This window comes from Caretta caretta, chromosome 5 (assembly GCF_965140235.1).
Source record: "Caretta caretta isolate rCarCar2 chromosome 5, rCarCar1.hap1, whole genome shotgun sequence".
Lineage (NCBI taxonomy): Eukaryota > Metazoa > Chordata > Testudines > Cheloniidae > Caretta > Caretta caretta.
The window spans coordinates 54081424-54098109 of record NC_134210.1 but is presented as its reverse complement, the minus strand read 5'-3'; the positions used below and the strand labels follow the sequence as shown (position 1 = coordinate 54098109).

The window sequence follows — 16686 nt, the reverse complement described above, 5'->3', positions numbered from 1 at the left end:
CCCGTCAGAGATCCCCCCCCCCCCCCGCCACCTCCACCCCAGGCTTTGTGCCGGCTCTGCTTCCTGGCTTTCTTAGCATCTCCCTGCTGTTTGATCTCCTTCCCCCCAGCTCTGCTGCTGTCCCCCCGCCTGCCCCTTCCCCAGCTCAGCGCTCCCCGAGGTGGGTGTCCACTCCCTGCCCCATCAAAGGGAGTTCTGTCATGGAAAGCCGCGGCTGTTTCCTCTCCAGCAAACGCTGCTTGCTCAAGGCGGGACTCAATGGGCCTATATGTGCTCCCTGGAGTTATAAATAAACCCCTGTTTGTTCTGGAGGGAGGTGTGTGGCCCGGGAGCTGTCTTCTCCACGGTTATTTTGGTGAAGAGACTATGTGTGTGTGCTTAGCTGGTTCTAATACTGGCCCCTGTGGCCCACTCCTCAATCACCCCCAAAGCATTCCTCTAGATAAACAGAGCCAGCTTGTCTAGCTCCCAGCAAGGGAATTATAATTGTTTAAATTACCACAGACACAAAAATCCCATACATATCAGGGCAAAACTAAAATGGGAGGGCTTGAGATCAACTTTATTAGATGTCTCCTCAGCTTTGGTTCCTTATTTGTGAGTTGGGGCCCATATTCTACTTTATTGGATGAACAAGAGCAAAAGATGGTTCCTTTTAAACTGTGGCCCCCAAGCCCACAAATTGTACTATCAAAATGCAAGTCTAGCTACTTCTATGGCATTACACAAAAAGCACAACAAAACAAACAAGACAGCCCCCCTCCCCCCCCCCCACACACACACAACCCTGCACTCTCAAGCATGAGCATGGCAAAACCCTGAACCAACACCTGAATCCAGCCAAATTTTGGTCCTGAGCCCCTATATCCTGATGCCTATATAGGTTCTGTCTGCTCCTATAGCACCAAGCAATTCCAGCCCCGCTGCATCCCAGAGTGAGTGACATAAAACATGGATCTGACAGGAATCCTGCAAGATCCATCCTCCATTAACGTAACATAAGAACATAAGAAAGGCCATACTGGTTCAGACCAAAGGTCCATCCATCCCAGTATCCTGTCTGCCAACAATGGCCAGTGCCAGGTGCCCCAGAGGAAGTGAACCTAACTGGTAATGATCAAGTGATCTCTCTCCTGCCATCCATCTCTACCCTCTGACAAACAGAGGCTAGGGACTCCATTCCTTACCCATTCTTGAGTACAGCACAAACATAATCATTTGATGCAGTAGGAGAGATTCTAGACCATGATGTTACTATCCTCTCCTATAAAATAATTCCATGCATTGTGTTTCAGTGAAGTCACAATAACCCAAATCTGTCATCTTGATCTGTCTGGATACAAACAAATTTCATTCCATAACATGGGAATTTTGCAATTGGATTGGTCTATCAGATGAGAATGATCACATTATATGTAGTTTTAGTTGATCCACTCTTGACAGAGATTTTCAAAGCAGTCTAGGGGAATTAGAAACATCTTCAATTTAAATATTTTTACAATTAATGGAAGATGTGTCTAAATCCCTTAGATCTTCCATGATTTTTAATCCCATTTAAATGGAAGATGTGTGACTAGACTTCTTTGACAATCTCAGTGGCACAGGGCATAGCTTTTCTACTGTAAAAGGATAGCTACATTTACTGTCTCTCTAGAAAGAAAACCTCTTTCAGTTGGAAGGTATGGCCTGGACCTTGCTGGACACAGCCTTGTATTTGAATATTTTCAAGTGTTTGTGTGCCAGAATGTATCAGGGACCAGTTTTTTATCCTGGAAGCAGAACAGCTAAACTTAGTTTCTATTTGTGCAGTAAAGGTTAGAGGTTGGTGGTCAAAAATTTGTTGGATCTGGCAAGACCCAGGTGCCAGGTACATGCATTTGTACGAGTCTTGCGCCAGGATTTGTGGAATTTTCTAGTCCAGTAGTCTTGACAACATGTATTGCCTATTTTGATTGAACAATTTAGAGACTTGGGGCCAAAAAATGGTAAGATCCAGCAGGCTTCAAGTGCTGGTATTCTGCTGATGCATCAGCATCTGGTTTTCTGCAGTGGAACTGCAGTAATTGCACTTCTGTGTTTAGCTGGTAAATTAAGGGGGGAGCGGGTGCGGGGGGGGGGCGGTTGGGGAAAACATCACTGACTGAATCCAAGAGAATCCAGGTGCTGGATACACGTTTTGCAGTGTTAATGTGCCAGTTTCCAACAGAGTCTGAGTTTTCCAGTGTAACAAGTTACAGACTAACAGGGCTGCTACTCTGAATTCGCAAAAAGAAAAGGGTGCCACAAGTACTCCTTTTCTTTTTTTTTTTTTTCCTATTTACATTATATGATATGGGTCCAAAAGATGCCAAGATCTAGATGAATCCAGGTGCTAGATCTGGGTTTGTGTGCTGTTCAAATGCAGGGTTACATCAGGGACCAAAAAAAACAAAAAAACAAACAAAAAAACCCAAACAAACATTAGTGCAGTAGTAGCATCTAGATTTCCACTCATTTCATGTCATGGAATTTGGCATAGTGTCCCAGGTGAGGGACAGCCATTGCATGGATCAAGCAGCTAGGTTTTTGCAACGCTCATCCCCCATGATATGTCCGATATTTTTGGTGTCCTAGGAGCAGCGAGGCTGTTTTCTCTTTAGGGGGTTAAAATTGGGGCGTGGAGCCAGAATTTCTCCAGATCCAGGTTTTTGTGACACTCTTGCTGTGGGTCAGTGAGGCTCTCCTTTTTGTCATAATTGAGGCTTGAGTTGTTCTCTGGTTTGATTGTACAGTTTGGGGCTTGGGACCAAAAACCAGCAAGATCCAGTTAGATCCAGCTTTCCCCTTCTCCTCTTATCTCAACGCTTCACTCACTTTCTTTTCCAGAAAAGAGCATCTTCCCATCTTTAGATATAAAGGGGGAAAAGGGCTTGGGGGGATGGAGAGACAAGTTGTGCCAAGTATCGTGTTTCGGAGGGTGTCACTCACTCTCACTTGAGTGATCCCTTCCTGTGAAAAAACTCTGTCAACTGCTCACTTGGCTTTTAACCTGGGGCGTGCGTGTGGTGTGAGGGAAGTTTTTTAGCTGCCGAGGAGGGCAGGACATCAGGACACTCATAGAGAGGAGGACGTCAGGACAGATGTGAAGGGACAGTGCGTTGTATTGAGACTCCGCGGTGTTCCAGCCTCTCTGGGCACTCATTCCTGGGGTTTGAATGCGCGTTGGGCTGTAATTAAGAGCTCTTGGAGGCGTACTTAACTTGTGACGTGGTGCTTTTCTTTCCCTCTCGGTGAGAAAGTGGCTCCCTCTTCCCTGAATCAGGACCTCTGCCATTCAGAGCCACAAAGAGCCATTCTGGACATATACTTACACACACGCACACACAAACTTAAGGTGAGCACCAAAAACTTCCTCTGCATTTTGCGTCCTCCGTTCCCAACTGCTGGGGAGTTTTGAGAGCATCTTAACTTTGGAGCTCTGGAAAAGGTAAAAACAAAACAATTTTTTTCGGAGAGTGGGGGGGAAGACTTTCTTTCAGATGTAGAGTATCCAGCAGGTAACGTCTCAAGGCATCAGCTATGATAGTGTACTAAAGGGATTTTGAAGAGATCTACTTTGGCAAAAGTGGGAGAGAGAGCTTGAAACTGACTACCCTCCGTTTATCTGACTTTAAGTGCGCTGTGTTAACAGATGAGATGAGGGATCATATTGCAACCGCAGATTTCTGTTTGGAATATGAAAATGGTATAGTTTAGTCCACTGGCTTTCTCCTGTGAGATTATACATTTCACAGAGATTAAGGTTTCCGAGAGGTAACTTCCCCATCTGTTAAAATCCTATAAAGAGTTTACAGGACTTGGGAGGGGGAAGATAGTGTGGGTTGAATGAAAAGCCGAAGAGCTGTGAATGTGTTTGTCCCACCCATTGCTTTAGGTCTGATCGTATTAGATGGGGAAAGAATCTGGTATGATCCATAGGTTTTTTTTTTCCCCAACATATTTTGCCTATTGTCAACGGAAATTTGAGATAACATATCTTTTGGGCACAGGCTTTTTTATTATCTCCACTTTAACAAGAACGCTAGGTTGCTGTAGTGTCATGAAAGTTAAATCTCTGAGATTTATCGATGCTATAATAGCTATGTAGCCTCAAAAAGTGTTTATTTGCTTTTCATTGTTAAAAGTAGAAAACTCTCATTCCAAATGCTCCTCATGCCAAAATCAAAAGTGTTGGCTATGGATGGTTGAGATGCAAGTGTTTAGTTGGAAAGAACTTGTATAATGTGTTCAAATTCAGTTGTCATAATGCGTTACATTCCTTTATCCCTGGAAAAATACACAATACAGATATTGCAATTAGGAATTTTCAGTGTGGAATGTGTACATGGATATGTTCCAGTATGACATCACACAGTCAAACAACCTTTGAAGAGTTTCTTGAAAGTTAGCAGTACTTGAAAAAAAAAATCATATGAATTAATGTCTGAAGTTGAATGCAATATTGATTCACTACAAATTAACTTTACTAAAATGTAATGAGTTTTTAATATTTATGCAGTCATGTTTCATTGAGTATAAGTATGAAGTTAGCAATACAATTTTCTTTAGTTTTGTTAATGATAAGAGAAACTTAACATATGATATTTGAAAATATAGATGCCGAAGAAGCGTAACTGGTGAGGGTACACGATTTTGATAAAGCTGTTCTGAGGAGCCAAGCTCCACTGAGTTTAACTGGCTAAGGTTCTTGCCCATATGTACAATCTTTTAATGTAAAAAATATATGTAATATTTCATTTCAGATTAGCTGTCCACTGAACTGACAATCACTATAAAAGGGAAAAAATGAGTTCAGTGGAGAACAACTGCTTTCTTAAGTGAAATAAATAATAAAGTCAATGCAGTAATCAAGACATTGCTGGTCTGCAATGAAAATGAGCCAAAAGGCCTGTCTTCCTAATAAGAGCCCTGAATATCTGAGGAGTTTGAAAGGAGAAAAACCATTTTGTTATGAAGTGAAGCATTTAGCTGCAACAATTTTCTGTTTCAGAGAAATGACTGACAGTATAATTCAAAAGTATTGAAGAGATTTGCACAGTAAAGAATCATTTCATTATATCCCTGATGGGTTGTTTCCTCTCACTTTCTTTTGGCAGGGTTAACACAGCTAGTGCTTGTAAGAAGGGTCTAAGTAGTACATCGAGTTGCGCTTATGCAGGATGGTTTCTGAAAATACAGATTTGAGAGGATCCTAACATGCTTTATATCCTTGTTGTGCACTCAGTGTGTAATAAGGGGTGGGAAGGGTGTTTTCTGGCAGATTGGGAAGACTCCAGAGTCTTAATGTGGACTTAATGTAGAAATGTGACAGGAAAAGGGTATTGGGGTCTCTATGCATGGGCTTTGGAGCCAAGAGAGCTGAATTCAAATCCTGACTTGCTTTGTGACCTTGATCAAAATCACTTAACCTCCCTACCCCTCTATAAAATAGGGAAAATAACATTGGTCCATCCTTTATGAAGTGCTTGGAGATCTTCTGGTGAAAAGTGATTACACAAGTGCAACGTGTTATTATTGGTATCATATATCTTAATCATATTGAGAGATATAGTAAGTAATGACAAGAACTAAGCACTTAGGTCTGAATTAATATTTGTTTCTTTTTATATGCTTTTCTACTGAAGTGGTACCTAAATTATCATTAGATGTTGAAATACTGTGCACTTCATATATTGCATTTTTAAACGATTTATTCTATCAATTAAAATTCCCAGAAAATTAAACGTAAATTTTTGAAAAAATCATTTTCAGATGACAAGCTTCTTCTGTTGCTTGTAAGGAATTATTAGACATTCTGGCTCCACTGTGAGTAACTGTAGAATACAGTCATGCAGTTGAAAAGGTAGCTTGTAATTTGTAGGTAACAAAATGTTCTTTGGGGTAAAAATGTCTGAATATATTTAGGATTTCAATCAATGGCATTTAAGGAGGATTAGAGGAAACAGCTGGCTAAATAAATATTAGGTGTAGGGTGGATTCAATGGTATAAATTAATAATGCTGTTCTTTATTTACTCTATGAATGGGAGGTTTTGTGAAGATAAGATGACTTAAACGTGGTCACTGTATGCCACCTAGTGGATGCTGCAAATTGGGCTTTCACTACAGTATCATCTTCTATTTTTTTAACTATCCACACATCTGTAACTAATCTAGTGCATTACTTAACAATAACAAGTCAACTTTATTCAGTTTTAGCATAAGAGGCACCAGCTAACTTTGTGTGTGTGTGTGTGTGTGTGTGTGTGTGTGTGTGTGTGTGTGTGTGTGAAATGCCAGTTGGTTGCAGTAAAGCTCAGTTTAATTCTAGTTTAACATAATTTGACACCAATAGAGCTTTAGCTGTTTCCAAGGGATAATTAAATCATGCAGTAACTAATACCCACAGCTCACATATAGTCAGGCATTTACGGTATTTTAAGCATATATTAAAGAAGTGAAGTGTTTAGGGCTTTTGTGCTAATATTACAACAGGAAGGGATAATGATCAGCAGTAAGTGTTTCAAAGGTACCTCCAGCAGTGCTTCCAAAAACTCCTTTACCAAGCAGAATGTGGTGCTAATAAAACTATTGTTTGGCACTAAATATTTCTTTCCTTGCCAGTAATAGGCAAAGGAAATATTTGATCATTTCCCCAGAAAGGGTCCTCAGCCTCTCCCTCTCCCTTTTCCTGATTTCCCCCCCCCCCCCATCTTTTTCCTCTCTGTTCCCCAGCCTCCCTAATGTTCTTTCCTTCCCTTGGACCTCTCCATCTCTTCCCTTCATTAGGGAAGGGGAATATGTCTCTTGGTCCACTGGTTTCCTCATTCAGGTATAGATCCCCAGCTGATGTAAATTGTCATTGCTCCATGGAAGTTAATGGAGTGGTGAGAACTTATACCAGCTGAGAGTCTGCCCCTCAGTCTGAACTTTGGGAGTGAGCTTCCAGACCATGTCATCTTCTGACTTCCTGCCTATCCATAACTCAAGTGGCAACCACTGAAACCTGGCCTATGGAGCCAACTACAAGTCTCATTTCTGGGAGGCACAGCAAAGCATCCTCAACTCAAGACTACTCAATGTTGTGGGATCAGGCCCTATACACTTCAGCCACCCCGACTTTTGTCACAATCTGAATAGTAAAGCAAATGGCAATGCTGACACTGTATAGAGCAAACTGTCCTTTTCATTCACAGAGATTCAAAACAGGTTCTTTGTTTCTGTAATTAGCACAACAGAGTGGAAACCTTGAACATGATCAGTTGCTCTGAAAACAAACATTTAAAAGAAGCATTAAGAAATCACAGAACAGTAATCTGTCTGAAGCCTCCACTGGGTGCTTTGAAAAGTTTTCTCAAGAGCTGTAGTAGGCTGTTAATGTGACGCCTGAGCTAATGGCTGAAGGGGGGTGGGGGGAGGCAGGAGAGAAGGAATTTGCTCTCCCATGAATCAGGCAATTTAAGTTGGAGAAGATAAAATGGCTCATCAGAAAATGTGCTAATTGATTTGATTCCATGCTTCATAGCTGGAATAACCTGGAATTGAGAGCAGTTGGAACCACCACTGGGAATCAAACCCAAATCGAAATAAAGAGAATCCTTGATAGGCCATAAAGTCTGTCCCACAGTAAAGCTTTTTTACTAATGGCACATTGAGCCACCGTCATTCTTCTGCAGCAGTGCACATCAGATATAATGACAGAATCTACATCATTAATCATGTGATAGAATGAAAATAAAATCATTGGAACAGAAAATTGTTATTGGATATGTACCTCCCGCTTGAAAAAAAATGTAATCTTGACATTTATCTAATAGCAAGAGACCATTATCTTGCAACAGCATTCCATTAACAGTATCTTTTAATTATTTTAAAGGCTTACAGGATACAAGGAACATATGGGCAATGGAGACAGGTTAGATTAGAGATGTGTTTGGCAGAAATCTGAGTAGCAGAAAACAAATGCTTTGATGGAGAAGAGAGAAAAATTGTTTAGTGATGGTTCAAATTTAGGGTTGATCATTTTCAGCCCACATTTTTACAAGGTGATGGCTGTATTAATGAAGCCTTTCCATTTTTAGTTTTATGTTACCAATATTGTATTTCCTGGTGAGTTATCAAATCAGCTAAACTGTATCAAAAAAAGCCTAATTCATTATACTAAATTATAATGATATCTATGAAAGGTTTATAATATATTTTCTTTACTCTCTATGGTGCCTTACACATGGTAATGCCATATATATATGTGGGCATATATATGCATGCATATATATTACCATGTCTTAGGCACCATAAAGGATATGGAATATATATATGGGGCGGGGGAGGATTTGCGCCCTCAAGCATACTCCCTTTTGGAACGTGTAATTTGTTCATCAGACCCTGATGATTGAAAATCTATTGTTTTAAATTTCAGGCTGTGTCTGGTTTTTGGTTTTCAGCACATTGACTATTACTTCAATGTTTTTAAACTGGCATCTCCCTTGTTCCCATGATTGGTGGCCAGCGCTGCTTGTCACTGTTTTGAAACCCATCTCCATGAAACCCATGGCACAGTGCAGCTTCATTCACTTAGGGCCAGATCCTACAAACCACCATATGAGTAGCTTTGCTCACATGAGTACTCAATTGAAATTCATGGGAACTCTAATGGGATTTAAAGGAGGTTACCCATGTGAGTAAAGTTGCCTGCATAAGTGTTTGTAGGATTCTGGTCCTTTATTCACAAATTGGATGAACAAAAAGAAACATGTACAATTCCAGTCCTGCAAAACTTTATGTACATTGGTAATTCCATTGACTTCTGTACAGCTGCTCTTGTGAGTAAAGTTATGCATGTGTTTAAAGGTTTGCAGGGCTAGGGCCTAAAATGGTTATATCTGTAATCAATGAATATATATGCTTAATACGTGAATTGACTTTACTTAGGCTGGCAGTATGAGAAAATATTGAAAGGCTAAATTGCTGAAGCAACTCAAAAATTGAAAATGAATAACTGTTCAGCTATTCAGGTTTCAGAGTAGCAGTCGTGTTCGTCTGTATTCGCAAAAAGAAAATGAGTACTTGTGGCACCTTAGAGACTAACCAATTTATTTGAGCATAAGCTTTCGTGACCTACAGCTCACTTCATCGGATGCATTCAGTGGAAAATACAGTGGGGAGATTTATATACATAGAGAAGATGAAACAATGGGTGTTACCATACACACTGTAATCAGAATGATCACTTAAGGTGAGCTATTACCAGCAGGAGAGCAGGGAGGCGGGAACCTTTTGTAGTGATAATAAAGGTGACCATTTCCATCAGTTGACAAGAAAGTCTGAGGAACAGTTGGGGGGGGGGATAAACATGGGGAAATAGTTTTACTTTGTGTAATGACCCATCCACTCCCAGTCCCTATTCAAGCGTAAGTTAATTGTATCCAGTTTGCAAATTAATTCCAATTCAGCAGTCTCTCGCTGGAGTCTGTTTTTGAAATTTTTTTGTTGAAGTATTGCCACTTTTAGGTCTGTTATCGAGTGACCAGAGAGATTGAAGTGTTCTCCAACTGGTTTTTGAATGTTATAATCCTTGACGTCTGATTTGAGTCCATTTATTCTTTTACGTAGAGACTGTCCAGAATGACCAATGTACATGGCAGAGGGGCATTGCTGGCACATGATGGCATATATTACATTGGTAGATGTGCAGGTGAACAAGCCTCTGATAATGTGGCTGATGTGATTAGGCCCTATGATGGTGTCCCCTTAATAGATAAGTGGACTCAGCTGGCAACGGGCTTTGTTGCAAGGATAGGTTCCTGGGTCAGTGGTTCTGTTGTGTGGTGTGTGGTTGCTGGTGAGTATTTGCTTCAGGTTGGGGGGCTGTCTGTAAGCTATTCATATTTAAGAAAATCTGACTCTGACTGAAGTCTTGCACACATGTTCCGTACTTTACTTCCCAGAATATCAATGTCAATGTTAATTTTACCACAAAAAAATCTGCATAATTCAATAAATGAAATAAAACTCCATATAATATTTAAAAATACATGTAGAATATTAAAGATACATTCCAAAGTTTTTGGTGTCTGTAGTAACATAAATGTGAACATATTATAACATTCAATCCAAAATAAAGTTTTAAAAGTAGCATATCAGAAAGAATAATTCAACTAGGCGGTGTAATTATTAGACTTAAATTCCAATTACTTCTTACTCTAGGTACAGCTACACTATTTATTTGTTTGTAACACTATAGCATTACTGTACTGCCACCTTGTGGCAGCAACACAACACTGCAAACAACTTATACCAGTATTTTTACTTTACAGGTATAGCTCACGAAAGCTTATGCTCAAATAAATTTGTTAGTCTCTAAGGTGCCACAAGTCCTCCTTTTCTTTTTGCAAATACAGACTAACACGGCTGCTACTCTGAAACAATAGAGAAGTTTCATATTTTAAATGTAATGGCCAGACAGAAAAACTAATGAATATATAATTGTTCTTCTTACATTAAATGTGCTTCAAATTTCTAGAAATCTGGACCATGTCAGGTTATGCCTACTCATAGGAACTTAAGCTACTGCATATCCTTGATAATATAGTTTTCTTCTTTGTTCTTACAAATGCTTGCTCCTAACTGGATTTCATTGTGCACTGACTAGTCAGACAGATTTTTTACTAACCCACTGTTATGCGTTGCTTTTGGATCACTGTATTACTGAAAATAAAACTTTATTTATGTGGGTGGATGTTCATGTGTATGTGTGACATACATGCACAAACATATATAAGCTCTCCTGCTGCTCTAATGTATTCTGGAGACCGGATGGGCCCTTCAGTACCAAAGAAATGATGGGAGGGAGAGGAAGAATGCAAAGGTGGCCTAAGGCCACCTTTCAGTTCCTTTCTAGATTTTATTTTTAAAGTTATATTATTACAGTATTTATTAAAACTATTTAGAATGATTTGTTTAAATCTGGTCAGAGTGGGTCAAGTTCTGTTCATACTTGTGTTGGTTTAAATCCAGAGTAACTCCACTGACACAGTGGAATTTCTTCAGAGTTGCACCAAATTGAGAACATATATAGGCTCTCTGTCTCTCCAGAAACCACCGGTGCCGCCATATTAAAAAGTGGTGTGAACCAGGGGTGAAAAATGTGCCTTTATATCTGAAAATGCATGGAGAGGACCATTAACAGGATAATAAAATGTCTGCGCATGAGGCCAAAGTCTCCCTTTACCGCCAGTGGTTGCACCACCAGTTGGTATTTTACCAAATAAAATTAATCCTGAATTTCTTTCATTCCCTGTTCATAATTGAATTCCTATTTAAAACACTGACAGTGAGTAGTTCTTCCTAGTCCATTGTATTTGCCTGTGGGAAAAGATGCCACAGCCTCATAACACAGTGAGCTCCATTTTGATTTACTTGTATTGCTTTGCTAGTAGTTTTGTCCACTAAGTGTCACTTTTGTTCTTGATATTTTTAATGTGCAATTTATCCCAGGAATTCCCCCTCCACCCACCCTAGCTCAGCTGTTGCATCTGCTTTTCAATGAATTCCTGCTTTTGACACATTTATTTTCCAGATGAGTTAACTGAAGTACAACGGGATAGAGTTTCAAAAGTAGCCTCTATACCAGGCATGGGCAAACTATGGCCTGTGGGCCACATCCGGCCCATGAGCTGATTTAATCCAGCTCTCAAGCTCCAGCTTGGAAGTGGGGTTGGGGACCGCTCCGCGTGCATGTGCCGTGGCTCCGCGCAGCTCCCGAAAGCAACAGCATGTCCCCTCTCCGGCTCCTATGTGTAGGGGCAGCGAGAGGGCTCTGAGCACTGCCCCACCCCAAGTGCCGCCCCTGCAGCTCCCATTGGCCAGGAACTGTGGCCAATGGGAGCTGCAGGGCAGTGCCTGCGGATGGGGCAGCGTGCAGAACCGCCTGGCCATGCTTCTGCTTAGGAGCCGGAAGCGGGACATGCCTTCCCCTCCCACACCTTGAATTCCTCATTTTTAGCCCTACCCCAGAGCCCACACCCCCAGCCAGAGCTGTTACTCCCTCCTGCACTCCAACCCCAATTTCATGAGCATTCATGGCCCACCATACAATTTCCATACGCAGATGTGGTCCTCAGGCCAAAAAGTTTGCCCATCCCTGCTCTATACTCTAGTTGAGCCTGAACTTTCATGTGCATTAACAGCATACCAATTTAGAAAGATGTAATCAGATGTCTGATTGCTTGGGGGAAATTTTCAAAGGCACAAAAGGCAGTTAGGACTAGGGAGACAATTCCTTTTGAAAATCGATGGGAATTTAACACCTCACCCTCATCTGAAAAATCTCCCCCCCCCCCTTCAACCTGCATGCTATAATATGAGTTTTTACATGTTCAAAATTGCAGGGGTTTAGAAGATGGGTTGAGGTTCCTTTGAAAATGTAGCCTAACAATTTCAAAAGACTTCCACGGGGTCATACAGTGAGTGTCTCCTCCAGGAAAGGATTGCTACCTGTTGTCTGTACACATTTAACTACATGATCTTCTCAACTACATTTCAGCTCCCATCTGACTCCAAAATAACTAACTCTAATCCAAATAAATGTACCCAAAGAATTATTCTTTTTATCTCATATTGAAATTCTGAGATGACATGAAAAAGGAATCTTTGTCTATTCTTTTCACTGCATTCAAGCATTCATCATGGGAAAATGGGTTGATAGAAAGTTTAGATTGACTATACTTCAGAAAGGATAAATATCAGCAAAAATGTAGAGGTAATTAGGAGATAATGTCACTTGAATAGAGCATTGTCACAGGATAATGTTCTCCTGCTATCAGAGGAATAGCTATACCATTTATGGAAAATACTGTAAATGTCAAAACAAAGCAGAGACATTTATTTGCAAACCAGAGGACATTGATCCTGTAAAATTGTTCAGTGATCATGATTTTTATTTTTGGTACACCAGATGATTGATGGAGATGCTGTTGTTTTATCCAAGGGTTGTTGGGACGGTATTGCACCACTACTGAATAGCTTCATTTTGTTTGACTTTCAACTTTCTCCTGGTATTACAGCATGGAAATATGTCTACTTCCTCTGCCTGATTGGGGTTTGTCCAAATCTATATATAGTTCTGTGGTATAGAGTGTACAAAAATCTATCTCAGAAACACTCTATCCTCTTTGTTGAAAGTGTCATGCAGTGACTCATCTTTTATTATACAGGAAACTTCCAGTGAATCGGTAATTTACATATTTTATACACTCTCTGTCAGTCATTTTTATTTCTGTGATCACTATACAATTTTATAGGGTGTCGTTCATATAAAAGGATAATAAAAACTGCAAGAAAACAGCAGCCTGCTCATGGGGCAAAAACTTTTGATCACAAACAGCAGCTGAAGGGAGGGTGGCTGTGTGGCTGGCAGGAGCCGGTTTAGCACCCAACCTAAGTTTAGCCTCAGAGCTGCTCTAAATTATGCCAGTTAGCAGCAGTCCCCAAAAGGCTGTTATACCCATTCCAGAGCTCTGGTTCTATCCCCTCCTGTCCCCCTGGCACCAGGGTCAGGAGGGTGTGGCATAGACAAAGCTACACTGTCTCTTCCTGAATCAGGGATTCCTTCATGTCCAATTAGGGGAAGCTTACAGTCCTTTCATACTGCTCCAGGGCTGCAGCATGAGCAATAATCTGGCCCTACTACTGTGATTAAGGGTTTGCAGGCTCAGGGCCTAGCTGTATACTGTGCAATATGCAATTACGATTTCCAATATGCAAAATAGGCAAATTAAGGGTTTTCTTCAGCCCACAACTACTACTGACGTTGCTCCTTTTTCTTAGGTGTCTCTTTTGCAAGTGGCCATTTATAACTTGCAGATTTCGACAAAATGAAGATACCAACTCTGGTCTTATGCAGATGCATAAACACCTTGTATATGGGAATGAAAATCATGGGGATGATATGGGGGATCAACGCTGGCATCATGGCGGAGAGCATCTGGCTCATATTTTACAAACATGACAGTTTAAATTTAGCGTAAAATATAGTGTCAGATTCCCCAGGAACTGCAATGGTCAGTGTTGCCCACTCTTGCAATTCTCATATCTAGTGTGTTTTTAGATCCCCAGCTTCTGGAGTCATATGATTATATGAGAAGCTCAATTTCCATTTAAAATAAAAGTTTCTAGCCTTCATTCCTGCAGAAAAAAGCTTGAACATGTGAACCCTAAAGTTTAAAAAACCAGGAGGCAAATAAATAAAAAACCCTCAACATTTATCATTTTTAAAATCTCATTATTTTTAGCTGATCTAATGATTTTTCAATGCTTGGAGTTGTCAGTTCTAGAAGGGAGACTTTTAAAATTCCTACAGTCAAACTCTATTCTGCATTATTTCAATATGTATCAATTGGGGTCATGGGAATACTACCAAGGGAGTCATTAATTTTGGCTAAAATGGGATGGGTACCTTCACAGCTCTTGGATATTCCATAGCCAGAGAAAAGGAGGTGGGGGCAATATGAGATAATAGTAAATCTCTCTGATTAACAGCTCCTTTAATCTGGGGATTATCCTGAGGGAAAAAGAAAGGGCCATGCAACCAGAAGTTCAAACTTTACCAACCCCTTCAAGCATTATGATTGGGGTTGGCTTACAAAGAAGGACTCCAAAGAAGAGGGAAACTGAAGCTGCAAAACTCTCTTCCCCAAACAACACAACAGAGATGGGGAAAGAAAGCTCCCATTTCCAGGTAAATATTTTTTAAGACATTGCCCAGTCCCATTCTCTAGTTTTAGCTAGTTCCATATGATCTCATTTTCATGAGCTCCCTTCCCTAAGGCAGGTCTTCGATTACTCTCTCCCCATGCAGCTTTGAATTGTTTTTGGCTTTGACTTTCAGTCCAGCTCCTCCCACTAAATAGAAAGCTATGGATATGTCATATTTGATTCAGTGCAGAGAGCATCTTTTGTGTGCCATATAATCTTTAACCCCACAATGCCAAGGCCCCATCACTTCACATGGGTGTATATTCCTAAACAGTGACTAGAGTAAGCCAAATAGAATTGACCCTGGCACCATTTTCTTCAATATGAAATAAAACAACATAAGAATATGTCCAAAAACACAGGTGCACAAAGTAGATAAGTTAAGAGCAAGGTAGAGATCACTGCACAATTTAGTACAATTTTCCATTTAATTGCTGGAGGAAATTATAGTATAATTACTAATCAAGGAACTTGAGTGATATTCCAAGCTCCATTACCTTGCTGCATATTAACTATCTGCCACTGGGATTGAGAACTTCTCCACGCAGACTGTAGTGCCAGCAAAGTACTTGCAGGGAACCATTATTTCTATGGAGTTAATACCTTGCCATTTAAGAGTGGTAATTGTAGCTGCTACACCATAGAGAGAATATAGAATAATATTAATTGGAAAGAGCACACAGGGATCTGTGAACAGACATTATTTATTTTCTTTTAATTATTTCCCTTATCTATTAATTGTTCTGGGGAGGAAGGATAGCCCAGCAGCTAAGGCATTAGCTTGGGACTCTCAAAACCCAACCCTAATTCTCCATTTAGCCACAGACTTCCAGTGTGACCTTGAGCAAGCCATGTAGGTCCTCATGGGGAGAGTTAGAGCCCTCAAAAAAGCCAGCACGCTGAGCAGAGATCTGCTAACCAATATACAGCCAGAATAACTGGTGTTATGTGAGTAAAATGCATGGAGTCTGGGTTATTACATTCACCTCCCACATGCCAAAGCAAGAGGTGGGACCTAAGCCCCTCCCCACAAAGGGAGTTTGATGCCCAATGCCAGGCCCGAGAGAGGTGCCTTTCTCCACTTGGGGTTCACAACTGTGCACCCTCTCTTGGAGTTGGGCACCTAAGTGAGGTTAATGGGGTTTTGTTTATGGAAAATGGGATGAGGAGGTGATGTTGCAGTGGTTATAACCTTATAAGAAGGGGTTGAGGCACTCACCCAGGATGTATGGTATCCAGGTTCAAAGCTCAACACTGTCTGATGTAGAGCAGAGATGAACTTGGCCCTCTGACCCTCCCACGTAAATGCCCTAACCACTGGGCTATAGGGTAGTCTGGGGCAGGTGTCTCTCCATCTGAAGCTGTTCTATTTTGTATAAGTAATTAAATATTCACTCACCCAGAGAGTGCATTAGAATGACTTTGTAGCCCGCTGGGAGATGGGAGACCCAGGTCCAATGAATGAGTGAGTGCTCTGACCACTGGGCTCCTCTTCCAGCATCTTTTATACAGAATTAGGCATGCTGTAAACATGCTTACTGGATCAGGCCCCAAAAGGCAAGATAGGTGAGGACAGTTTGTAGATCCTGTTGGGGCGCATGTGTGAGTTCGGTAAAGAGCTGCTGGGTGTCAGGACTTCAGTGGCTTCACACATGCCCACACCCTAAAATTTAGACACCTCGGGGACTTTATCAGTGTAAACTTAGGCACTAAGGGATCTTAGGTACCTACAGGGTTAGGCACCAGCTGAGAAGTGATTTTGTGAATGCCAGTGACACCTACATGTTGGAATTATGTACCTAACATGGCAGTTAGGTGCCTAAATCCCCTTTACAAGTTCTACCCTCTGTGCCTCTGTCCACCATCTGCCAAACGGGGATATAGCACTTCCCTACCTCGAGGGTGTTGTCAAAAT

General features: G+C 40.9%; 1 protein-coding gene across 2 annotated transcripts in view; it reads left to right on the top strand.

The window, feature by feature from the left end:
• The first annotated feature begins 3046 nt into the window (after window positions 1–3046).
• The window catches only part of HAPLN1 (hyaluronan and proteoglycan link protein 1), a 93155-nt gene continuing 79515 nt past the window's right edge, over window positions 3047–16686 (top strand). Inside the window, exon 1 of one of the 2 annotated variants that reach the window (XM_075128560.1) lies at window positions 3047–3373. The gene's annotated coding sequence lies outside the window, so the exon portion shown is untranslated. Of the gene's footprint in view, window positions 3467–16686 lie in introns of both variants that reach the window. The other variant, XM_075128559.1, reaches the window with a different exon arrangement.